The sequence below is a fragment of the Odocoileus virginianus genome, chromosome 27, assembly GCF_023699985.2.
Source record: "Odocoileus virginianus isolate 20LAN1187 ecotype Illinois chromosome 27, Ovbor_1.2, whole genome shotgun sequence".
NCBI lineage: Eukaryota > Metazoa > Chordata > Mammalia > Artiodactyla > Cervidae > Odocoileus > Odocoileus virginianus.
The window spans coordinates 20363362-20391357 of record NC_069700.1 but is presented as its reverse complement, the minus strand read 5'-3'; the positions used below and the strand labels follow the sequence as shown (position 1 = coordinate 20391357).

At 39.0% G+C, this 27996-nt stretch overlaps 1 long non-coding RNA gene across 1 annotated transcript; it reads right to left on the bottom strand.

Moving 5' to 3' along the window:
- Positions 1-304: 304 nt before the first annotated feature.
- Positions 305-27996, bottom strand: LOC110136108 (uncharacterized). Its single transcript, XR_011484034.1, has 2 exons — positions 27825-27996; positions 305-1549 (listed from the first exon to the last, which is right to left on the bottom strand). It is a non-coding gene; the product is annotated as an uncharacterized lncRNA (long non-coding RNA).

Genomic DNA, 27996 nt, shown 5'->3' with positions numbered 1-27996 from the left:
TTTTGAGACCCTATGGAGCATAACCCACAGGCTCCTCTGTCCATGAGATTTCCCAGGCAAGAAAGCTAGAGTGGGTTGTCATTTCCTTCTCCAGAGGATCTTCTCAACCCAGGATCAAACCAATGTCTCCTGCATTGCAGGCAGATTCTTTACCACTGAGCCACCTAATTTAGGGCTACCCTAAATTAGGACTAGGATCTATAAACATCTGTTTTCAGAATTTTGTTGCAACAGGATATGACAGGAAATCATATAAAGGTGGGAGAATCTGACTAGTGACCATAAGGGCCTAGTTAATCATGTCTTTAAAAAAAGGCAAAACTTTTATTGAAGTATAGTTGATTTACAATATTGGGTTACTTTTAGATACACAGCAAAGTGATTCAATCATACACAATTTTTTTCAGATTCTTTTCCATTTTCCATTATAGGTTAACACAAGATATTGAATATAGTTCTCTGTACTGTAATGAAGGTCAAACCAGTCAATCTTAAAAGAAATCAAGACTGAATATTTGTTGAAAGGACAGATGCTGAAGCTGAAACTCCAGTAATTTGGTCATCTGATGTGAACAGCTGACTCACTGGAAAAGTCCCTGATGCTGGAACAGATTGAGGACAAAAGGAAAAGAGGGCATTGGAGGATGAGATGGCTGGATGGCGTCACCAATGCAATGGACATGAAGTTGGGCAAGCTTCAGGAGATGGTGGGGGACAGAGAGGCCTGGAGAGCTGCAGTCCATGGGGTCACAAACAGTCAGATATGCCTGGGTGACTGAACAACAACAAACACAACTATACAGTGAATCCTTGATATTTATTTTATGTACAGTGGTGTGTGTCTGTTAATCTCATATTCCTACTTTACTTTTTGGCCCCCTCTTTCCCATTAGTCAATCATGTCTTGATGCAGAGCTAGAGATGAAGAAGAATGGAAGACGTTTTTAAAGGACTATGGAGTCTGATCTTTCCAATCATTGGTAAGGCACCAATATAAGATACCTTTATGAATGAAAATAATTCAGTACTAATGTCATGGAAAGAAGCTTTTTTTTTTTGGCACACAGGGAGACTCAAGACATGTTTTATTGAAAACTCTCAGGAGATGAACAGAAGACTTATGCCCAGCGACTTGGCAAGAGCTCTAAGGAAACAAGAAAGAGCGCCATCTCAGTTTAAACATGCTGGGACAGGGGAAAGAGACCAAGAATGTTGACTTTCAAGGGAAACTAAGCCAGAAAACTTCAGAAATATGAAATAAACACTGGCTTGGAAGAAGCTGATCTGAAGGAAGATCATGTTTTCCAGTCATTTCAAAACTGGTCACGAAGTTGCTTTTGGAGAATCGAGAGGGCTACTTCTCAAAGTGTGTCTTTTCCAGCTGGTCCTCGGGAGATGGTCATAAGGCACAGGATGTCAAAGCTGGCTCACAGATGTTCTCTGTTTAGGCAGATACTCTTCAGCTGCCCTCCTTCCTGTCCGTAATCAACTCCGCTCCACTCTGCACTTGCCAGGCAGACACATCAGTCCTGATAGCATATGCCCTGCTCTGTATGCAAAAGATATCCATGAGTATTAACTAAGTTTGCAAGAGGAATTAGGATCCGTAATAAATGCTTTAGCAAAGAGGCTTTGGGGGAATAAAATTGTGTCTTCAGGCAAAATTCTCATAAACTAGACATCATCTTTGATTTACAGTTTATAGTATTTTCCTCACTGTATCCAATATCCCCAGCTTGAGGGCTCCCATTCCATGTGGCATGATTGACTACCCAAGGTGGGAGGGTGGTTCTATGCACTGAAGTTAAGTCAATGAAATTAGAAATTCAGGCAAACATAAAACAAGCAAAACTTTAGATTTTTTAAACATTTGTTCTGGTGTTTTTGTTTTTTCATTTTTAGTAGCTACAAAAAAAAAAATCTTTGTGTACTACTCTACTCAACTAGCAGGAAACCACTTCAAAAACTTGACTACTATTTTAGAAAAGATGACTCTACTATCTCTTTTAATATTAGGTACAAGATGAAGACCATAATCGGGAAGGTGCGTTGTCATTACTTTTTACTGGAGATTCATTTACACAGAATTTTCAAACATGGGAACCAGAGGCCTCCAGTAAAGATGAGGATGGATCTTTCAGATCACTCAACTCTCCATCAGATTTTCACAGTAAACAAATTAGAGAAGGAAATGAGACAGAGGTAAACAAACTTGATTTAACATCAGTTCTGCTCAAGGCACTATAGTAGGGACATTGGCAAATTATGCAAACCAGGTAATACAATGGCAGCGGCCTAGGGTGTGAGAAAAAGGGCAACGTTTTATAAATCCCCCAAAAAGGGATAGCAATCATTAATTAGTAAACACATGCAGAGGACAAGAAAGGAATCACAAGTGTCTGTTTAAAAAAATTTACCTTTATATATCTATATATAAATATATAGATATATTCAACATATAAGACCATCAGAATAATTACCTTAAAGACATGAGAATATTGTATGGAACCATATAAGTGGATTTATAAGTAGCTGAAAAAATATTGAGAGCTATCAATTTGGCAAATGACTGCATGGATACATGTAATTTATAAGCTTCTTAGTGTTCATTTATTAAAAGAGACAAATAGGTGGTCAAAAACATCTCTGAACATAGTTCACATTATATTTTGCACTGATAGTTTTAATGTTATTGCTATTGAGCAATTTATAAGCTAATGCATAAGTTATGAATAGGTTCCAAAAGAATGATCTCCCTGCCCTCCTATTCCACAATTTAAAAGTCATTTATAATTGGTTAGAAACCATGGGAAAGCACATGACTATTTCCACAAAATGTTCTTGTGTATATATCTATATGTGTATATATATATATATATGTATATATCTATATGTGTATATATATATATGTATATATCTATATGTGTATATATATATGTATATATATGTGTGTATATATATATATATATATATATATATGTATATATATACATGTACACACACACATATCTGTATAAAAGAAAAGGTAATAAATATGCTGAAAAATTATCCTGCAAAATTAAAGGTTCTTCCAAGAAACCAATAAATGACAGGAGGAGATATCCTTGGGAACTTTGAGAAATATTCTCCAAGAGCCTGAGTTAATTCAGACGGGCAGAATAAAATCGTTCCATAAGGAAACTGTAGAAGACACCTATCCTCCCACCAAAGGCTGAAAGAAAACTTCATGGTAGCTTTGCACCAGGTTTTGAAAGGACATGTGTGACTTTAGTATATGTATTGGCTCCAGACTATCAGCCGTTTCTGGATTTGAGTTTTCTTATATCTTAAAAATGTTCATGAATTCCTGGGAAAACCTCTGCTTTCACAAAATCTAGGTTTTTCCATAAAGTATATATACGGAGATAGTTATGGCTGATTCACGTTGTTGTATGGCAGAAGACAATACTGTAGGGCAATTATTTATTTCAACCAAAAAGGAACCAGTATTCTTTATTTTAATAAAAACTTGATAATAGTGAGAAAAAAAACCCAACATATTCCGTGGCAAATCTGAGTAAATTAAATGTCTTTTAACACAAAATATAACACGAAGATTGCCAAAAATATGTGAAGGCCAAAACTAATCAAAGTGAAAAGTGAAAGTGTCAGGCACTCAATCATGTTCACCTCTTTGCAACCCCATGGACTATATACCCCACCAGGCTCCTCTAATCATGGAATTATCCAGGCAAGAATACTGGAGTGGGTTGTCATCTCCTCCTCCAGGAGATCTTCTTGACCTGTAGATCAAACCCGGGTCTCCAGCATTGCAGGCAGATTCTTAAGGTCTGAGTCCCCAGGGAAGCCCAAAACTAATCAAAGAAGTAATACAATCTCAGGGGAAAAAGAAAAAAAACAATACTTCCCACATCCTACAGTAGTGATTCAAATGGATGCTACTGTTATTGGTCCACTGATTCATTTTGGTGTGAAACTGGGATTGGGATATGCAAGAAATAGATATGTCAGTAATGAAGGTAAGCCTTGCAGAAGAGATAGGTTTCAAAATGAATACTTGGGCTTTAGGGTGTATTTGGGCTTGAAATACATCACAACCTTAGAAACAAATGCACATATTCATCTACTAGCCTGAGAGAAACTATCCCTCAGCAACCTATTTTCAAATCATTCCCTAACTTCGTTGCTTTTACTGCAGAGGTTAAAAGAAGAACAAGAAAATCTCGTTAGATCACACAGATGCATCAGACACATCTGCTCTTAGTCTGGTGGTCTTCTTTTTAGCGGAAACGAGGAGAAATCTTCCCTTCCTGCTGCATAAAGATGTGTGTGCATTCACACTCAGGCATGTCTGACTCTTTGAGACTCCATGAACTATAGTCCACCAGGCTTCTTGGTCCATGGGATTTTCCAGGCAAAAATACTGGAGCTGGTTAGGGCTATATTAACAGACCCTAAAACCCATGACCATGTGCTTGTAGAGGCCAATTTCTCTCTGTTTCTTCCTGTACATTTTATGATATAACCAGCAGAATGAAGATACAAGAATGAGGAGGGTCATAATCACATCAAGAGGATATGCAGAAATCAGAAAAGTAGGCAAGGTTTCTGCCTTAGTCTCTGGATCTGGGTGGCTCCTGTTCTCCATTGGTAGGATTCCTACCAATGGCCCCTGCATACCACCACGTTTTAGAAAACAGGAATACAACCAAAAACAACAGGCATGTGTGTATTAGTCGGTCGTGTCCGACTCTTTGCAACCCCATGGACCGTAGTCCACCAGGCTTTTCTGTCCATGGAATTCTCCAGGCACGAATACTGGAGTGGGTAACCATTCCCTTCTCCAGGGGATCTTCTGGACCCAGGAATCAAGCCCAGGTCTCCTGCATCGCAGGCAGATTCTTTACCATATGACCTACCAGGGAAGGCATAGCTTGAAGAATTTTTTCCCCTACTTAAAAACAACAGCCAAAAAAAAAAGAAAAAAAAAAAAATCCCAAGAGCCAAATTAGTGAGTCTCAGGACTTTTCATGAACTTGTGGAACTTTCTTCTTCTGGAGTCCCAGTCGGGGCCTAAAATAAAGACAGACAGAGCTGCAGATACAATTCTGGTCTTCCCAAGCAGACTTTTGGACTACTGTGTAGCAGCTGATTCTGCAAACTTGGCATCAATAAGGGAGGTGGCCTCCCTGTTTGTATTGTGTGGATACGTTAATCTACCACCCATGTCAAATTGCCTCAGCACTAAGTGTATTTGAAAGGTTCAGCTTGTGAGGTGGCTGAGGATTTGGGGGAAGGGTAGAAAAAAGCTTGGCTTTTCTTATCTCATTCAAATTGGTTTGTCCATCTCTGCGACCATGCGTCTCACAAACACGAAGATGGGTGATCTCCCGGGGGACTTTTAGTACATTCCCCTCTGTCAGTGGAGGATTATATACTACAATCTGTCCCCTAGCGCTTTAAACACACCCATTTAAAATAACTCCAGTAACAGGATCTTTAATTGACTCAGGGGATGGTGGGGGGCTTCCCAGTATGATTGTCGTTTTGGTTCAAAGGAGAAGAATGAAGTTGATTCTGTGCCTTGTGTCCAAGTAACAATATGTGAAAAGATTCATTTAGTCCTTAATCCTTCTGGAGGATCTGAAAAGAGCTGATCGTTTAACAGCTACACAGCGTTCTGCTTTCGAGCTGTTTTTCTTATTTATGTCTTCGTTGTTAACGCTGTAACCATTCCCTTTATTGTTCAGTGGAGAAAAAAAAAAAAAAGAAAGACAAATTGGTATTAGCAATTCACAAAGCAATGACTCCACACTTAAAAATGAAATCTGCTAAAATCTTACAGGAGGAAAAGTTTGGTTTGGCATTATTTTGTGAGCCATTAGAGAACAGAGCCTTCTGCCTGACAACCAGTTTTTTTGTGGAGAAATATGAAACAATAATAAAAGGAAAAAAAGGCGAAGGAAAACATCAGCTTTGAGCATGCTGATGCAAATAAAGTAAACCTTGGCTTTATCCCAGCTGAGTCTGGTCCAGTCGTACTGCCTTACAGGGTACAGTAAGTTTTGAAACAGGTATGGGATGCATTGGTCTAGGTATTTATAGCAGAAATACTGGGCAGTTTGGAATTTCCATCATGAAATGTTTTAGGGGGCACACAGATAAAGCTTTCCTTTGAATTCCCATTTTTCCACCACAAGACCAGTAGTAAGTCAAACTAAGAACACTTATTGCAAAACTGGGGAAGCGTTAGGTAAAGAGATTATGCAGGCTAGTTACTATAAGCAAAAAGATTAGCGTGTTCTTTTATTCTTAACTGTGTGCGTGTCTCCATCTGTTCTTGCCAGGTTGTACTGCTATTTATATCACCTGGGAAACTATCAGAGAACAATCTAAACAAAAACGCTTCAGATTTTCTAGGATGGGGAAGGCTAGAGCCTTAATGAAAGAATGCTAATAGAGATAATATTTCCTAATTTTCCCTGGAGTGGTGAGTGACTCACCCACTCATATCAATATGATCCCAACGTTTAGTGTATATGGGACATAGGTTGAAAAACCCAGTTTGGCTGAGGTGTGGATTTTTCTTACTGTGTTGGATCATGATATGTGCATAACAATCTATCCTGATACAGAGCGGTCCAGGAAGGTAAATAAATGAATCAAATCAAAACAAACAGAAGGAGCATATTTTAATTAAAGTAGCATGAAATCTTATGAGACAAGGCCCATATCCAAGGCACACATATGAACAGCACCCAAATTACTAAAAGAACAAGAGATGGTGTCTGAAGTGAAGAGAATGTCACTCAGACGTGTCCAACTCTTTGAGACCCCATGGACTGTCCATGGAATTCTCCAGGCCAGAATACTGGAGTGGGTAGCCTTTCCCTTCTCCAGGGGATCGACCCAACCCAGGAATCAAACTGCAGTCTCCCTCATTGCAGGCAGCTTCTTTACCAACTGAGCTATCAGGGAAGCATCTAATATCTATTAAAATCCCAATTTTATTTTGTCTTTTCTTTTCCCCATCTTTGTTTTTTCAAAATTTTTGAGAGAATCAAGGAATTTGGGATTCAGTATAGGGATCAAATTACAAAGGAAACTGGACCTCTAAGAAGAAAATATTTACATATAAATGTAGCCCTTAAAACCAAATGACCCAAAAATAAATTCTCAGTTGAAGAAATTCTAAGTTATTATTGAAGTAAATACTGGAAAGGCAGTTTTGAAAGGAGTCAGTGCTATAATTCAGCTTGGAGATCTAGAGCTTGGCTGCCTAACTAAACATTTAGTAAAAAGAACAGAGACCATGGACTCCCCACAGTCTTTAGTGAACAGCTAAATGGCCACTTGTTTTGTCCCCTCAGGAAGATTTTGCTATTTGATTTTATTATAAGATCAACAAAGTGTCTTTCACTAGTCATAAGTGCTGTTATCACAGAATATAATCTAGAGGGGAAATAATTCAAGTTTGTCATCTTGCCTGTCTCACACCTACCGATCACTAGGGCCCATGGCCGACCAAAGAAGTGTGTTGGAAGCAGATGGCCTTCATGGTGGGGCATCTAAAAGAGTTCTGGGCATTGAAATTATCTGCTTTGAGAGTGTTGGATATCCTGTGCTCATGGCCTCTCTCTGGGGTGATTCTTTAGGATGAAAATATTCCTGAAAATGATGGTCCTCCTTTTCCTAGAGCATTAGCAAAGAGTTGTTCTCTTTTCCCCCCTTCTTGTTAGACAATACTGGGAGAGCATGTTGATTTTGTAGGCATCCATTTCTAACATTGCTAGAGGTTAGTACCTGAAGGAGAGGGCATAGGGGGAGCAAGTCTCATGATGGAGACTGCAAAATTTTCTCTACTGTTCTATTTCCTCCTTAGGGTTTCTGCCAGGTCTTTCAGTTGTCAAGGATTGGGGCAACCTCCCCTATAGGGCTGTTCTAATACTTGCTTTACTTAAAGTATTTTCATATATGCAACCCATGTTTTTGAGTAGTGAATAAAACATTTCCTCTATGGCAGCAGCCCAACCACACAGATCGCTTTGAAAAACAGTCACCCTTATCTTTCCTTTAAGAGAAGCCGTAAACAAATCCTTTAAAAATCAATTCAATGAGTTGTGATAAGATTTCTAACAATCCTAAGCATCATAGTCATTTAGGATAAAATTTTAAAAAGTCAAACATTTATTTTTCTTTAGAACAGAGTAACAGTAACTTTGGTTCAGCTTGATCTTACTCTGAAATCTGAGGTTTCTAATCGCCTACCTCTCCAAAGTCCATCAGTTCCTAAAAACTGTCTTTCATATTAATAGAATGATAGAAGAGTTTTATAACTTTCCTAAAAATAGAGCTATGACTTAGCTCTATTAATAATCTTACATGGTCCCTTTTATTATGCTTTGTACATAGTAGATGTCTAATATATTTACCAGATTTGAGGATTTAATATCAATAAGTAGCATAATAATAATAACACATATTGAAGTAGGAAAACTATTCATGATTCTGAGTAAAGCAATCTCGTTTTTATTTGAGTGAGTTAATGTTATTCAGTGGAAAAGATGAGAGAAGCTAGGTCAAGTATTAGCAGGAAAATGATTAGTTTTCATTACTTTTTCAAGGTGCAAAAAGATGTATCAATATAATGCTATAACTCACAGATAGCAAATTATCAGCAAGGCATCTTCAACACAGCCAGCGGAGTGAAGTCCAGAAGATTCAACACACGCAGCTGTCGCCAGAATATGCCCCCCTGAGACATGTCCTTATTCCCACTTGGCATGATACCTGCTCTAGACCTTGACTGAACATGCCCGGTTTTCTTCTGATTTAGTGATTGTGAACTGGCAGTTACAGCAGGATGTTGTACCACTGCCAACCTAAGATAGTTGTACTAGTCAATGCAGAAATAACCACCAGTGTGGTCATTTAAGGAAAGGCATCAGGAAAATGCCTGCTTTTTAATTTTTTTTTAATTATAGAGACAAAACTAATTGGCTGACTGACCAAGAGCAGTTCATGTTTTGATAATGCCAACAAGGCTCAGAGTGAGAGATGGAAAAGTTCTTGGTGTCTGCTCCTGTGTTAGAGTCTGTATGTAATGATCAGAAGATAGGTGAAGAGTATTGCAGACATCCTTGGATCTCCTAGATGAAAATATTGAATGGTTGAAAGCTGCCAAGATATTCACCATCCCTCTCCTGGGTCTAGAATTAGTGCCAGTCATGGAAGTTAGCTCAGATCTCGGGTTGAAAGTTTTATTTTTAGTGAAAACACAATCGTCTCTTGCCAAGAGCATGATTTATTTTAGTCTTAGTCAAGCTTCATATATAAATGTTTAGGTCTTGCTTGAACCAATAAACCTTTATATTCTTTGAAAAACTGTGATAGATTATATGCCTGGAGAGTATGCTCTTCTTCAGAAGGATAATTAAAAGCTTGTTCTTTTCCCATGTGAGTCAAAAAACAAACCTAGATGTGGCTTCCTAAGAGGATCAAGATATGAATTACCAAGGCTGCATATTTTATAAGAGTTTTCTTGAATAACAAAAACAAATTAACAAAATACATCAAAATGAAATACAAGTGACAATAGTCACTATTTATATTATATAATGTTACAGATAGACAACCATGAGGAAACTAGATTCAATTTGTCAAATATTTCAGTCCCCAGAATAACCCTGCAATATATGTGTTCTTAACCCCGTTTTCAGATGTAAAATGTTAGGTAATTTACCCAAGAATTCGAACTGATTTTTTGATCTCACAGGTCTAGATTTTATTTCATGTATATTTTTATATCACACATACATTGTAGTAGAGAGTGCCCATAGCCCTAGAGCACAGATGTGACAAACAGATATTTTTGTTCCCCTAGATTCATGTTGAATCAGTGTGGTGGGTAATATAAAGAGCCCCCAGTGATGCCCAAGCCCTAAATGCCTGAACCTATGGCTGTTAGGTTACATGGTTATAGTAAATTAAGGTTGCAGATGGAAATAAGGTTGTTAACCAGCTGACCTTAAAATAGAGAAATTTTTCTGAATTATCTGATTGGGCTCAATGAAATCACAGGGGTCCTTCAAAGTGGAAAAGAAAGATGTGACTACAGAAGAAGGGTCAGAGAGATACCATGTGGCTAGTTATTAAGATAAAGGAAGGGGTCAATGAGTCAAGATGGAAAAGGTAAGAAAATGTATTCTCCCCTGGAGCCTCCAGAAGAGGAATACACACTGCCAATATCTTGCTTTTAGTCCAGTGAGTTTCACGTTGGATTTCTGACTTCCAGAGCTGTAAGATAATGAACTTGTATTAAGCCACTAAGTTCATGGAAACCATAGAAAACTAATATAGCTCGTGTATACAACACCCCTCCTTTATCCATCTCCATTGGTCTTGTACCCAGACCACAGCTTCATCTTCCAATCTGGTCTCTTATTAACTTCCAAAGCTGGACCTTGAAGTTTGTTGAACACTCAGTCTATCTTTCTTGAATTACCCCAGTGGGCCACAATGAGAACCGTGTGACAATCCTAGGACCTGTTCTCTTAGGTTCAAGTTCCAGACATCTAATGTTGGGTAACTGGACACTAATAGCAGGACTCATAAGCATATAATGCTACATCAACTAAAGAATGTACTGCAAGTCAAGGTGAAATAAAAACTGCATGCTTTGAAATGTCCATACCTTGTTTAAGCCTGGAAAGAATGTCTTATTTTTTTAACTGAAGTATAACTGATATAAATGTCATATTTTCAGGTATACATCATAGTGATCAGATATTTATATATGTTAAGAAATGATCACAATGGTAAGTCTAATTACCATCTGTCACCATACAAAGTAATTGCAATATTATGGACTATGTTCCTTATGCTGTACCTTACATTCCCATAACTTATTTATTGTATAATTGGAAGTTTGTACCTCTTAATCCCTTTCCCCTATTTTGCCCACCCATCAATCCTGGTCCCCTCTAACAATCACCAGAATGTTTTCTGTCTCTATGAATCTGATTCTCTTTTGTTCTGCTTGTTCATTTGTTTTGTTTTTAAGATTCCACATATAGGTGAAATTGTATGGAATTGGTCTTCCTCTGTCTGGCCTATTTTCCTTAGCATATTACCCTCTAGGTCTATCCATGTTGTCCAAATGGCAAGGTTTCATTTTTTATGGCTGAGTAGTATTTCATTATGTATATATATCATACCTGCTTTATCCATTCATCTATCAATGGACACTTAAGATTGTTTCCATATCTTAGATATTGTAAATAATGCTGTAATGAACTTCAGTTCAGTTCTGCACTCATTCGTGTCCAACTCTTTGTGACCCCGTGGACTGCAGCATGCCAGGCCTCCCTGACTGTCACCAGCTCCTGGAGCTTGCTCAAACTCATGTCCATCGTGTCAGTGATGCCATCCAACCATCTCATCCTCTGTCATCCGCTTCACTCCCACCTTCAATCTTTCCCAACATCAAGGTCTTTCCAATGAGTCAGTTCTTAGTGTCAGGTGGCCAAAGTATTGGAGTTTCAGCTTTCAGCATCAGTCCTTCCAATGAATATTCAGGACTGATTTCCTTTAGGATGGACTGGTTGGATCTCCTTGCTGTCCTAGAGACTCTCAAAAGAGTCTTCTCTAACACCACAGTTCAAAAACATCAATTCTTTAGTGCCCAGGTTTCTGATAAGCTTAGGAATAAGAATACTATGAATACATACGAACTTAGGAATACTGATGAATTTAAGAATACGTGTATCTTTTTTAGTTAATGTTTTTGTTTTCTCCAGATAAATAAACAGAAATGGAATTTCTGGATTGTATGGTAATTCTATTTTTAATTTTTTGCAGATACTCCATCACTCTTTTTCATAGTGATACACTAACTTCCATTCCCACCAACAGTGCACAAGTTTTCCCTCTACTACATATCCTGGCCAACACTTACTTGTTGTCCTTGTGATAACTGTCATTCTGACAAGTGTCAGGTGTCATGGTGGTTTTGATTTGCATTTCCCTGATATTAGTGATATTGGGCATCTTTTCATGTGCCTGTTGGCCATCTATATGTCTTCTTTGGAAGAGTGTCCACATCGGTCCTCTGCCCATTTTTAATAATGCTGTTTGTTTTTTAAGATATTAAGTTGTATGAGTTCTTTATATATTTTGGAATTTAATCTCTTATCAGATATACAATTTGCAAATATCTTCTGCTATTTTCAGTAGGTTTTCTTTTCCTTTTTTTGATGGTATCCTCTGTTGTGCAAAAGTTTGTTTAGTTTGATGTTATCTGTGTTGAAATTTCTGCTTTTGTTTCCTTTGCCTGAGGAACAATGTCCAAAAAAATATTGCTAAAAGACCAATGTCAAAGAGCTTATTGCCTATGTTTTCTTCTAGGAGTTCTATGGTTTCTGGCCTTAAATTCAAGTCTTTAATCAATTTTGAGTTTATTTTTGTATATGGTGTACAATAGTGGTCTATTTTAATTCTTTTGCAAATATCTGTCCAGTTTTCCCAACATTATTTATTGAAAAGATCACATAGTTTTCCTCCTTTGTCATAGATTAATTAAATGTAATTGTATATATTTTATTTCTGAGCTCTGTACTTTGTTCCATGGATCTGTGTCTGTTTCTGTACCAGTACCATAGTATTTGACTATTATAGCTTTGTAGTATAGTTTGAAATGAGGTAGTGTGATACCCCCAGCTTTGTTTTTTTTTCTCAAGATTACCTTGGCTATTTGGGGTCTTTTGTGGTCCAATGCAAATTTTAGGATTATTTCTAGTTATGTAAAAAATGTCCTTGGTATGTTGATAGGGACTGCACTGAATTGGCAGATTGCATTGGGTAGCATGGATATCTTAACAATACCAATTCTTCCAACTTAAGAGCACAGTATGTCTTTCCATTTATTTATTCTATTTATTTGTCCTTCCATTCCATTTATTTATTATATTTAATTGATTCAATTTCTTTCCTCAAGTCTTACAGCTTTCAGAGTACACTTCTGTCCCTTTCTTGGTTATATTTATTTCAAGGTATTTTATTCTTTCTGGATGCAATTGTAAACTGCATTTGGATTTTTTCTTAATTTCTCTTTTCAATAGTTTATTATTACAGGGATGCAATCAATTTTTGTATTTTAATTTTTTGTCCTAAACTTTATTGAATTTACTTATTATTCAAATAGGGTTGTTTTCTTTCTTCCTTCCTTTTTTTTTTTTTTTTTTTTAAGCTCAGGAAAGATGCTCTGGATTGAGAAGATCCCTTGGAGTAGTAAAGGCAACCTGTACCAGTATTCTTGGCCTAGACAATCCCATGGACCTAGGAGCCTGGTGGGCTACAGTCCATGGGGTTGCAGAGAGTCCAACATGACTGAATGACTAAGCATGCATGTATACACGCAGGAATGCCAGCCTTCTTGGTCTCCAGGGCCAGGAGATCTAGGGGTGTCCTTGTGTGGATTGCCTGTACCCACTGGCTTTATATAGGCAGCTTGAGAGTGTCATCAGCCTTGATGGTTTTCTAAGCCAGACGTTTTGAGCACTTGTCCCTCTGGTATAGCACCCAGGGACTGGGATGCCAACCCCTCACTTCTCCTGGAAAAGCACCCATGTGATAAGATCCACCTCCGCTATGTGCCACCACAAGGAGGGTTGGGATTTGCTAAGAACCCTTCTTTGCTTTTCCTACCTATCTCGAAGTGGTCTCTTTTATACTTTGTTATGAAGCAGGTGTTTAGCTAGTTCTCAGGTTCTTTTCAGAGGGAATCAATCCATGTGTAGCTGCATATTTTTTGTGTCCACGAGAAAGGTCAGTTCAGGCTGTCCCTATGCTGCCATCTTGAATCATTCTCTTGAAAAGGATTTCCAAGGTTATTTGGTCTAAGAGTTTCATTTCTAAAAGTCTCAGATCCTGAATGTTAAGGTGAGGAAATGGGCTCAGACAGATTAAATTACTTGACAGAGATCTCACATCCAGTTAACAGCAGAGCCAGATCTAGAAAAAAAATCTCTCTTGATTCTGAATCCAAATCACCTTCCAGGCTTTCACTCAACCTGAGTTAACTCTTATAGGTAAAGTCTTAGAATATCTAGCGGAATAGAGCGTTTGTTTTCTCCAGAACTCTGAAGATAGAGTTTCCTTGATCCTGAAACTCCAACTCAGTATTTATTCTCTTAAGCTGCCATCAATTAACCTGCTTTTCCTTCTGCTTCCTCCCTCATTGCCCATCATAAGTAAACTCTGATTTACATCTGAACAGGAAACATACTCAAAATATATTCCTCAGGTGTTTACCCAACAATGCCCCAGGAAATACCAACAATGAAGAGGAAAAAAATCATATATTTATTATTGGTCATGAATGTTTACTTCATGACAGAATCCTAATCCACTTTCAAATAGTAACCAAATTCATTGGAACTCTGTACTGGAAGAATCTTAAGTTTTTAATTAATTCACCTTCACCTCAGACCCACAAAATAAAGCCTGTCCTTTGTCTCTAACCATGACTTCTGATGAAAACTAGAGTGGTTCATGCTTAAGTAATTTTTAAAAAATTTCTCTCTCTCTCTCTCTTTTTTTTTAATTAGGCTGCACCAGGTCTTAGTTGCAGCACACAGGATCTCCCATCTTTGTTGTGACCTGTAGGATCTTTAGTTAAGGCATGTGGACTCTCCGTTGTGGCGTGTGAAATCTAGCTCCCTGATCAGGGATCAAAACCAGGCCCTCTGCACTGGGAACATAGAGCCTTAGCCACTGGACTACCAGGGAATTCTCTCAAATTTTCTCTTTTTAAGTGATCTTTGGCTTCAACCAAGTTAGCACTTCAATCATTACCTTCAAACAATCAAACACATAAAAACTCCTTCCTCCTATTGCACATTTATTTGCATTAAGTCTGAAATTCTTAGTGCTGAACTGACTTCTATTTCATCTTACCTCTCTTCCCGTACTCCTCACCTCAAACCTCACTTTTTAAATTTCTACTAGCTCCTTGACTTCACTGCAGTTTTTCCGCACCTTAATGCCTTTGCCTTTACTGATTATTCTCTCCTGAAATACAACCGTATACTGTTCATTTATTGCAGAATGAAGATAACATGTCAGAAGTGAGGCAATATGGTGAAGTGGTCATGAGCAAAGCACAAAATTCATGATTTCATATAATGTAGGATATGATCAAATGAAATGGCAATTATGAAAGCACATAAAATAGGTATAACAATAAGTTAAGCATAACTCTGCTCTTAGGGGAAACACCTAACCTGCCTTTGTAGAGGAGGTGTATTTGAGTGTGCAGCCATGGCCATCATCATCACTGGATAGCCTGGGAGTGACCAACATATAATACGTACATTCAATACATGTTGATAGTATTAATGAGAATAATCTGTGATGAAACACCTCCTGAGACACAAAGTTGCTATGATTCTTTTATTTGCAAGTGACTTTGTATCATAAACATTTATTGTCTGTCTAGAGAGGGCTAATCAGTTGCTGTTGTTTTGTTGCTAATTTGTGTCCGACTCTATGCAACCCCATGGTCTGCCAGGCTCTGCTGTCCTTGGGATTTCCCAGGCAAGAATACTGGAGTGGGTTGCCATGCCCTCCTCTGGGGGATTTTTCCAACCCAGAGATCAAACCCACAGCTCCTGCATTGCAGGTAGATTCTTTACTGCTAGACCACCTGGAAAGCCCTGTTAAACTCTATAAGCTCTACTAAATGGGTATAACAGTGATATCTTATAAGAACTAGAAGTAATAACATGCAAAGTATCTGAAACATGACTGCTACATAGTAAACACTCAGTAAATGTTAGTCCTCTTTGCATTGTCTGTTTTGATGATATCTATTTAACATAGATTTTTTAAATAGCTGAAAGTAGGTGGTGGTGGTGGTTTAGTCGCTAAGTCATGTCTGACTCTTGCAACCCCATGGACTATAGCCCACCAGGTTCCTCTGTCTATCGTATTTTCCAGGCAAGCATACAGGAGTGGGTTGCCATTTCCCCTTGCAAGGGATCTTCCTGACCCAGGAATCAAACTCGGGTCTCCTGCACCGCAGGCAGATTCTTTACCGACTGAGCTACCATGGAAGCCTGCTAGGGGGACTTACACAAAAATACTTTAATTTCTGCTCAGCATTTGGCATAGTCACTATTGCATATTTGGTACATTCACTAAAATGAAAGAATCAAGAATTGGAGCTTGGTTAAGTACATGCACTTCCTGTCCATTATATATTGCAGCTCTTCCAAACAACAGGAAAGAAAGGCAGATAGGAGCAGGATCCTTCCTTCACTTATCTTCACTTATTTCCATATGAGAAGGATTATTTGTATAAATGTTCCTATATTTGAAATGTTACATACAATTTTAAACAGCATAATGATATTGTTTGGAAATTCAGTTAATTGGAAAGTTGTTGGTATAAGGATACGTCATAGAAACCTCTGGCTCATCATCAAATCCATTTTCTCTTCTTCTGGAGCCCACAGTGAGAAAACATTTTCCAGTCTCCCTTACATCCAGGACTGGCCATGTGAATGAGTTCTAATCAAAAGATTATGACTATACCTGACGTATGCCACTTCCCTGGAGAAGGAAATGGCAACCCACTCCAGTATTCTTGCCTGGAGAATTCCTTGGACAGAGGAGCCTGGTGGCCCACAGTCCATAGGCTCAGATATAGTTGGACACAACTGAAATGACTTAGCACGCATGCATGCCACTTCCCAACCTGGCCCATAGAATCCTTGCATGCACGATTCTCCATATCTTTACATTTTCTAGGTGATGGGAAAGGATGAGTCCTCTGGATGATCCTGCAGAGATGGCAGAAACACAGGATAGGAAGTCCCTGAAATTCTGCCAGGAGAACTGTCCAAACAGGAATACCTTGATGGATTATTGAATGAAATTTGAAGGTGCATGGGGACATCCCTGGTGGTTCAGTGGTTAAGACTCCAAGCTCTTAAGGCAGGACGCCTAAGTCTGAGTTCTGGTCAAGGAACTAGATCCTGCATGCCACAAACGAAGATCCCTCCTGTGACAACAAAGATCTGGTGCTGATTAAAAAAAAAAAAAAAGATAAGAGCTCAGAGTTCTAGTTCTCTCTTTGTTAACAATTGGCCTCATTTTATTTTATTAACTTTTTATTTTGTACTGGGGCATATTGATTAGCAATGTTGTGGTAGTTTCAAGTGAACAAGGAAGGAACTCAGTTATACATATATATGCATCCATTCTCCCCCAAACCCCGCTCCCATCCAGGCTGCCAGATAACATTGAGCAGAGTTCCATGTGCTATACAGTAGGTGCCTTTGGTTATCTATTTGAAATGTAGCAGTGTGTACATGTCCTTCCCAGCCCCCCTAACTGTCCCTTCCCCTGGCAACCGTAAATTCATTCTCTAAATCTATGAGTCTCTATTTTGTAAGTTCATTTGTATCATTTCTTTTTAGATTCCACATATAAGGGATGTCATACGATATCTCTCCTTCTCTTACTTCATTGAGTGTGACATTCTCTAGGTTGACCCATGTTGTTACAAATGAATTGGCCTCATTTTAAATAATGGTTTGTTTTCAAAATTTGGGGTAGACAGCTTAAGGGAAGAATCACTTCTTAGTTTTCTTCTTATTCTCAGCTCATAAACACAATACCGAGAAGAAAGTCAATGCTCGTTAAAAATTTGATGAATGAAATAATTTGACTCAGTAAGCAGTTTTTATACTGAGTTTGACATAGTGTTAATGTACATAAATCTTCCAGCCTGGGTTCAAATCCAGGCTTAAATAATTAATGACTGACTTTGGCCAAGTTACTTAACTTTGTGTCTCAGTTCTCTCATTTTCAAAATGATCATGAAAATAGAAATCTACCTTGAAGGGGTCCTCTACTGTTACACGGGTTAGAATTTAACAGATATCAAGCTCCTAAAACAGGTCTCAGCCATAGTGAGAAGTCAGGAATATCGTTCTATTGAATATTTCTTTATGCCAGATAGTGTTCTAGTATCTTTACTTCACTGAAGACCAAGAATGTGTGCTTCTTATAACCTACACCTGTGTTTTGTCTTTATCAATTGGAATTTTACTGATAGTGACTGTGTAACTGAAACCAAAGTTTAAATGCAAGAATAATTTTTGAAAAAATTACAATAACAATGAGGCTTCAGTCTTTAGAAGAGGACTTTTATAAAGCCAAAAGCTAACAAGAAGCTACAATAACATCTCTGCTTGAAATGATTGCTTTGACCTGGCTGGAAATTCATATCTTATCTATTCTTGAATGCTCAGGTCAAATGTTACCTCTTCCTCAAAGCCTCAGTTGAGGGTTTCATGAGGAAATCATAAGTTCCTCCTCTATGCCTTTCACATTGCTTATATTTCTCTACCTTGAATAGCAGTTGTGTAACTGCAGATAACTTTTGTTATCTCCTATACTAAAATAGAAGGTTCTTGAAGACTGAATTCATGACATCCTCATTTTTGCCTCCAGAAGTCCACTTTTGGTAGCAACCTTGAGTTGAAAGCATGAGGAACAATGAAAAATAAAACTGAGCATTTCTCATGCTTTCTAACTCAGGTTTTTCTGAGTGAACATCAGAGAAGAATAGCACATGGAATTTGGTGAAGAGGCAACTGCGTAAGAAAAATTTCTCTCCTTATTTTAAGGAAATTATTGAGGGTGATTTTTAAAGTAGAACACAAGGAAACTTTAAAAAATAACCTCTATGTGATTAAATTTTAAAAAATAAGCAAAGTAAAAGGAAATGTGGAAAGACTCTGGGGTGGTACTGATGGCCTGTGAGCCCTGGGGAACAATTTAGAGGCATCCTGTACTTCTGGTGTGGTTGGGGCATCCGGTCCAGCACACACAAGCCAGCTCTTAATTTCCAGACCAATAACAGGGACCAATGATTCCGATAAATGCATCCAGCAGATAATTGGCCATTTGGGTCAGAGTCACCAGCCTGTTTCAGAGGTAAAGACACCTGCCTATTAAGGAAGAATCCCTTTCTCTCTGGCAGCATTTCAGCTGCCTGGCTTAGTTGGGTTATGTCAACACCAAGAATGGCACAATCCAGAGGCCAGGCGATCTGAATGCTGTCCTTCACCTGACAGAGTGCCTGTCACGGATGAAACAGACAAAGGGCCCTGACTGGCTCTGGACAAGCTATTTAACTTCTCTGAACCCCATTTGTCTCTTTAGGAGAAATGTGGAGTTGGAACCATGTTCCTTCTCATCTGGATCACTTTTGATGGTATCACAGCAAAAGCTGATGCTCCTTCACAATATTGTTGTGAAAAGACTCTCCACAACACAAATCTGTGTGTGTCCAAGCATGCACACACACATATACATGTATACAAACATATACTTGCCCTGGTATCATTTGTACAAGAAATTACACAATTAAATTTTTTCTTGTTGTTTGTTTGCTAAATCTTCCTTTGGCCACCTGACTTATTTATTACTGCATCTCCCTAGGTAACATTCTTAGTAAACGTACCGGATCCGCTTCCCTACCTGCCTCCAACCCCTGCCATGCCTGGTCAGTTGACTTTGATTGAGTGGCTTTTAAGGGTTGATTCTGTAGATTAGATGATGAGGGCTGGCTGCAAATATCACCTCAATAAAAATCTCCATATAACCCAGAGATTTTGAAGCTGTATGAGTGCCTAAGAAGCAATCTATTTTGAGGTCAAACATCCAGTTAATTAGAATATTCAGCTATGCCTTTAACAACAGTTGTTAAATTCTGATCAGCCCTTTTCTTTTGGAATTGAGACTTATCTGATGGGGCCCTACCAATCTCTGGAATCAAACCTAATTTTTTCCCCCCCTAGAGCACTTATGTCTTTACCAGCTATAGAAACTGGTGAGATCATGGGCTATTCTTATTGGTAATTTATGGAGGAGAGAGAGCTAATTAAAAAGTAAAGAAAGAGGGCTTCATCTCACACACACACATGCAAACATAAATGCCACCTCCGCCCTGTCCTGCTTTGCAGCCCTCCTGTGCGGGCCCGTGTGCACATTTGTATTGTTGCAGGACAAATGGCCTATTTTCAATCAACTGGAGTCAGCTGCCTCCCACGTGCCACCGCCTGGCCACTGCCTCATTGTTCCTCAAGCCTCCAGCAGCAGGAGGCAGGGGACATGTGGAGTCTCTCTCACCCTCCAGCCCCACATCCACGCCCTTTCATCATACCACAGACAGACCCTTTCCAAGAACTTGAATGGGGATCCACAACCTCCCCTCTGATCGCTCATTAATCTGCCCCTTCAGACATTCCTCTGGCTTTTGGCTGGTCTGGCCCACCCCCTCCCCACTCCCAGGAGGATAACATTCAGAGTGGAATCACTTTTTGTGAGCAGTAAGTACCATCCAAGAAAGCAGGCTGTCCTGTGGTACCTGAGTGTTAGAGATGTCTGAGCTCCCTCAACTTAAGCTGCTCTCTGGACCTGAAACGCCCTGAAATGGTCACTTTGGGAGAAGTGGATCTGTATCCACTGGGGGCCACCAGGAGCCAGGCTGTGCTCGGTGCCTGGTGATGATCAAGGGAAGCAGACTTTTCACAGTTCAGCCTTGTCTTTGAGCAGCTGTCCTTAAAGAGACTTTACAGAGTTGGTTTTTGCCCTTAAGAAGCTGCCTGTCTAGTTGGGAAGATAAAACATGACCACACAAAGAGGAAGTATATGATGAATTTCAACAACCACAACAGAGTCAGGGGAGGAAAGGTGAGTTTCCAAGCTGAGGACTCATGAAAATCTTGAATGAGGAAGTGGGATTTGATTTGAACCTTTAAAGGATTGGCAAGGTTTACATAAAGAGGGTGGAGAAAGGGCAATGGTTTGAATAACCACCATGAGAAAGCACAGGGTATGCAACTGTGGGGTGACGGGGCAGAGGGCTGGCTCCTGGGTGAGCTGATGCCAGAGATGGGAAACAGTGGTGGAGGGAAGGGGGACGGGTTCAAAAGCCCTTCGTTTTCTCCTGTGACTGCTGTTGGATAAAGATCCACTTGCCAGCTCTCTGCTATTTTTAAGATAAGACAGGAACGCTTCCCTTTGGTCTCTATGATGTTGTGTGGGTGAAAAAGATGTTGTCCGTAAAGCACTTAGACATAGGCAGCCCGTTCCAAATAAGAAAGATATCCCCTGATTGTTTCAAACTGAGCCTTTTCTGTTTAATGAAGCAGCTTCTCACCTAAGCTGCTCCCTGGGTGTTCACCAGGCAGTTTAGGAAGCAGTGGGAAATCTCTGCCAGGCCCCAGGCTACCATTTAGCACACTTGAAGCAGCAACTTCTGGAATGGTCCCCCAGTGGCCTGACGGGGTCCTCGTCTCCATGAGGCGGCCATTTGACTCCCAGGGAAAGGGCCGCATCAACAGTTATAGTCAAGCAGGCACGACATGGGAGATGCTAAGCAGACTGCAGTGCTTGCCACAGCCCTTTTGCTCTTCATGGAACAGAGCGTGAGTGTGTGGATGCGACATGTCGCTGGGGATCCAGAGAGCTCAGAGCGAAGGTCCCCCAGGACAGGGAAACCTCCTGATGTCCATTCATGCACCAAATACTACTTCCGCCACCGAACATAGATCTCAATTTTGACTTTCCGTGTACCTTCAAGAAAAGGAGGCAAAAAAAAAGAAAGAAAAGAAAAGAAAAGGAGGCAGAGGGGGTAACGTTGAGGGGGCTGCATACGTACATTGTCTGCCCTGCTGTGCGTGGGATGTGAAGGTATAGACTTATCCAAGCACTAAAACCAAAGCAAAGCTATGGGTACACGTTTGCCTTTATCTTTTAAGAAAACATCTTAAAATATTTTTTATAATGTCATTTCCTTAATGTTACCCATTCCACCTTATGCCAAAACCCATCACATTTTAAACATTTAATGGAAATAAAGGCTCAATTTTTAGTCGAGCTGAGGAACCGTTTTCCTTCTTATTTCATAGACATGCATATATTGTTTTAGTAACTTTCCTGAAGATCTGTTGTCAATGCATGTACACAGACTAACAGTCTCTCTTTTTTACTTTTAGGTCTGGGAAATGAGAGTTAACAGGAGTTATCGATATGAATACTGAAAGAATGAGTAAGATATCTGTAGGAAGCCGCAGAGAATATTTCAAATAAAGACATTAGGCAACTGCAAGGTAATTGAGGCCAGTTCTCCCACCAGTGGTCCAGGAAGGACCCCACTGGCCTCCCAGGTAGGAGACGCCCCCCTCCCTCTTCCTCGTCTCCTAGAGTGTGGGAGGCTGCTGACTCACTCCAAAGTGTCCCAGCTGATGGCGAGAAGCCTGCCCCAACACATTCAGATCTTAGAATGTATAAATCTTGGTTTGGATTATTGGGAAGAAGATGAGGGGCAAAGAATGGAAAGAATTATATGATGTGAGCTTCAAAGTGATGAACTGTCTCCCTTGTCCATCTAGACTAACAAAGAGAGCTCTAGAGTCCAAAATTCAAGGACAAAGCAGTCATTTAAAGAGGGTCTTTCTTGGCCTTCTCTTCTCTGCCCCTTTTCCCTACCAACCTACCACATTAGAGAGAGAAATATTCAACCAGCAAGCCTCTTAGTTTATTTCCAAAGCAGAAAGAAGGCCTCATGGTTGATACCACTGATACTTTCAGAGGTGAGGACCAGCTCAAATGTCAAACAAGTTTGAAAAGTTTGGGTTGTGTTTATCACTAACTTCAGTCTCCACCGTCCAGTTCTCATGCTTTCCTCCAACAATGGTTTGCCAAAGCAGGAGATTCTTCAAAAGTCATAATAAGCTGAAGCTTCTGAAATTGGGCTGAGTCAGACTTAAGGCATCTTTTCTATGATTTACCTTATCTGTATTCTTGAAAATAAAGAACAAAAAATCTTTTGGAGGTCACAATTAGTTTCCCAGAATTCCTAAATGGGCTTAATATGCTCTGAGGTATTTTGAAATCTCACGATCCCTTCTTAGGCAGTATTTTTGGGAAAAAAAAAAAAAAAAACAACAACAACAATAGCAAGCCATTCATAGATCCTAGTGAGCAATAAAAAAGAGAGAGATAGAAATAGAGACAGAGAAGGAAGAAGAGGAAGATGGAGAGAGGAAGGGGTAAGGGGAGAAGAAGAGGAGGAGGAGGAAGAAATAAATACAGTACAGAAAAAAATATCAGAATACATTCATGTAAAGCAGGTGGGTCTCATTTAATGAAATATGTTTCAGTTCTACACACATATAAACACACAAGTGTAAGAATGTCTGTGTGTGTGTGTGTGTGTGTGTGTACTGGGTCCTTCTTTAACAATCTGTTTACTACTAAAAGTCACACTCAACTCTTTGAAAGCTGCAGCTCTGGGGCAAATAAAATGTTCCCAGGGAATCACAACATAAAAACAGGCCCCCTGGCTCAAGGACACACTCCTACCGAGCCTGAGGGTGCAATTTTGTACTCTCTTTAAGTTTATTCAACAAATCGTACCCCAGTGCCCCTTAAACTTAATGACTGAACTATTTAATCACATGTGCTTTATCCACATTTACTTACACCAAAATCAAGTCTTCTCACTCCTACTAAGATTCTATAAAAAGGAATACAACCAATCCACATCTAATGCCGTCACTTTTTGAAAGGCTTGCTATTCCTTGTGATTAAAGTATTTGCAGGCTATACCTAAGCACCAGCTATTCCTTGTGATTAAAGTATTTGCAGGCTATACCTAAGCACCAGCTCTGGGCTAAGCATTCTCATATGGGCCAGGCAACCTCATTTGATTCCAGCCTCTGTAGGACTGCAACAGAGCCCAGGGGGAAGTTCTGAGATGCCCAGCAGGCTTTGCAATGGGGCGGGGCCAACTCACCAGCCATTTATTTACATGGCAGCCTGAGAAAACATCTGGGAAAGAACACAGCCCAGTAAAAAGGAATTTGTCAAGACAAACGTGACCAAAGAACAAAGCTTGAGTCATCTGCGTACACTTTTGTCCTGGGGCCTTGCCTTTAGGCTAAAATAGAAGCTGAGTCATGTGTGAATCCAAAGAGGCCAGATGGTATGGGAGGAAGCAGGAAGACTAACAGAACCAAAAAGAGTTGAACTCAAACTCTATGCAAAGCAGCAGTGCCCTGGCATCCCTTCAGCAGAGCATCTGTGGGTATGATATAAGGCATTTATCCTCCACCTCCCTTCACATGCTCATGGGCCTTTGGTACCACTAGAGTTCTTGTGTTTAAGCATCAGTATCAGGTAGGAGTCTGTGGTGTCCGGAGGGAAACAGCAGTGTGCAGTGAGCAAGGTGGTGCCCGGAGGAAGTGGCAGTGTTACCAATCGAATGTTCAAGAGCACAGGTGATACACCCTCTGAAAACTCCCAAGGTTTTTAAATTGCGACATAGTTGATGTACACTATTATATAAGTTTCAACACAATCATTTATAACTGTTAAAGGTTATATTTCATTTATAGTTATTATAAAACATTGACTATATTCCCTGTGCTGTATAATATATGCTACTTGCTTATTTATTTTATGTAGAATACTTTATATCTCTTAATCGCCTACCCCATCCTGCCCCGCCCCACTTCCCTCTTCCAACTGGTAACCACTAGTTTGTTCTCTATATCTGGGAGTCTCCTTTTTTATATATTCACTAGTTTGTGAAAAACCCCAATTTTACTTTAAAATTGGGACTTTGGAATGCTGAGAGAAATAGAGAAATCTTGGTTATTCATTTTTAAAGTAAGTATTAAATGGCAAGAAACATATCATAAATCAAATGTTTCCTTCAAATGTCCTTTGGAGAATACACCTATCATATTTTAGCTACTTGTTTTTCTCTGTTACTAATAAGGACTACACAGCGTGTCCAAGGAGATGCTCTACATAATTGGAAGCTAGATATAGACACACAGATCAGAGAATCTGGGTCACAAAGGAGAAAATGCCTCCGACATCCTGGACATGCACTAAGGAAGATGCATGGCTTCAGGCGAGCTCTGATAAGAAGTTACTAAGGAAAGAAATATGAATTGATCATTTCCAGATTCATTAGTTTACAGCTGACTCCAAAGGCGTGGAGAGGTGTCAGAGCATTTGAAAATTAAAATGATCAAATATTAGTTTTTAAAGCTCTGGCTGCAAGGAATTTCAACAATGTAAGATATCAAAATGAGATATCTAGTTCGCTTGTTGGAGTGTTCTATTTATCTGCAAACAGGTAATCTCTCGATAGTAGATAGTATAATGAGTTTAGTCATTTTCCCTCCTAGTTTTACTTTTGTCATTTCCCAAGTTTAAATGAAAACAGCTTTCATCTTGTTGTGGGGGTGGGGGGTGACAAAGCCCTGTGATTGTTTTATATTTTCACATATTTTTATATTTTATGATATTGTGACCTGAAATTATGAAATACTATAGCAGTTGTAGAAAATAGTAACTGGAAAACAAATTTATAAGTCTTAAAGGATTGTCCTAAATTACATACTGAGTAGGTGGTAGAACTGAGATATTAACCAAAAAATGTGACTTTTGCTCCCTAATGCAGTGCTGCATGTCACATCACTAGGAGTAGGTAGGGTGGTTATAAAGTGTACACTTGTAGAAAATTCTTTTCCTGATTTTATGTGATTGTGTGGTCAGTCATGACTCCAGAACCCCAAAAGGACTGAAGTAATTCATCTTAAGACAAACTACCATAGCGCAAAGTTTTATAGTCCTCAAAAGTCTTCATCTCCATTAAACCTATTTTGGGGACTAAACTGCAATTTCTTTAAAAAGCCCAGAGGGTGTAGTAACCTTTCATTTCAAAAAGTGGTGGGAAATATGTCACCTGATCATCCAATGACCTCTCGTGGATGAATCTAGCTGGCGATAAATGCAACCCACGGCTAAGAGCTTTCTAGAGTTTTGTCTTATATTGAATCTTTTTGACCTCAAAAACTTAATCCAAAATCTTAACTCATTTTCCGGTAAATTGAGATTCTTCTCTATGTTCTGATTTTACATATACCCAGAAAAAATAGATTTGCAGTTCTCTGCACATTTCAGATGTGCTGAAGTCTGTTTCTTTTTCTGACCTCTGCCCTGAAGTGTTTTCTCTAAACTCACCATTTCCTAAAATCTACTGTCATGGAAAATTGTGATTGTTATATTTCCTGAAAATATTTTGCTTTTTTTTTTTAACAAATGCAAGAAAATAAAGTAAATGTTTTCTTACATTTTGTTTCGTTTTTTTAACAAATGTAAGAAAACAAATTTAAGAAAATTTACTGTGAGAAGCAACTCCTTGCCTGTTGGTGCCTGATGACCATAATATTAAGAATTCTTTAATATATGATGAAAGTTGGTGCCAAACATGGAGGGTATGTGTCAGAGTGTGCAAGTGAGTGTCTATATGTGAGTGTGTTGTGTGTTTGTGAAGTATACATTTAAGCATAGTGTGTATACCCAGGTATGTATTAATACTGGATATTATTAGTACTGGATAATATTAATACTGTGCAGACCTGCGGCTATACTTACTTCCTCTGTCATTTCTGCTTTTGACCAGCCCAGTTTCCTATCAACTCGTCTATTCTTTACATTCTTCCCATGGCTCCCACAAAATTATAACAAAAAATGAAAGCTATAACACAGACCATTCTCTTAAGAGCTCCATTTTAGAAAATTTAAATGAGGCTCAAAAAAAAAAAGAAGAAGAAGCCAGTGTTGGATTGGGAAAGAGAGTAGTAATTGTCATTTATGGAGCCAAGCACTATTCTGAAAGCTTCATCTGTAAGGACTCAGGGCTCATCAAGATGATGTTACCAGTAGTAATTTTGTAGATGAGGAAATCGAGGAATAGAACTGTGAAGTAACCTTAAAAAGTCACATATGGTCTAAGGGATAGAGCCAAGATTGAAAGTCAGGGTCTGAATATATGAATACAAATCCTACGCTCATAACCTCTCTGTTCAGAAACCATGTTGATATGTTGTGTTTTTTCACCGTGTCAACCCCCTTTGTGTGAATCTAAACAGATCTGTACTCTTTAGCCCCAGATACTGACTATATTTCATCTTGAGAAGGATTCTAAAACACTGCCCTCTACTTCTTTTCTATATTTTATGGGTTCACAAAAGCATATTATGAATATGAGAGCTTTTCTATAATACTACCTAAATTGTCAATCTTAATACTTAACCCTAATCCACTTAGTATAAATGTAGTCTATATGTTTCTACAAAGGACATATACCTGCTTTACCTATGATACCACATAAACCCACAATCTGCAAAGTCAAAAATAGTACCATAAATGCCATTATAGAGTAATAAACACAATCATAGGTGGTATAACTTTCCAATTTGAAATCTCTGTATGTAACTCTACATACAACAAGTCTGAGAACAATAAGAATTATTTGGAGAAAAAAGATGATTTCAGTATGATGAAAGGTAATTTCATTCTATTAACATATAATATATATGCAAATATCATTATATTCTTTATTTATGTTTTTCACACCTCCCAGGGTCATCCATATCTAGGCTAAGACGTCCTGAAGATAAATATTTGTTATTTGATCTTACCATAGTTTACACACTGGCATCTCAAAACAAATCTCTATGCTGTAGAATTAGGTATGAGACAACTACATTAAAAAAAATTTTTTTTTGATGAAGGTGGGAAAAGGGTGTTTATTACTCAAGGCCAGAGGAACATATGATAACACTATGTTTAGTTTAGGATCATACAGGGACACTGAGAAATAACTCTTGTTAGTCACATTATTATTAATACAAGCATGTACTCAGTTGCTGGTCTTGTCTGACCTTTGGGACCCCGTGGACTGTAGGCTGCCAGGCTCCTCAGTTCATGGGATTTCCCAGGCAAGAATACTGGAGTGGGTGGCCATTTCCTTCTCCAGGGAGTTTTCCCAACCCAGGAATTGAACTCATGCTATCTGCTTCTCCTGCTTTGCAGGCAGATTCTTCACCACTGAGC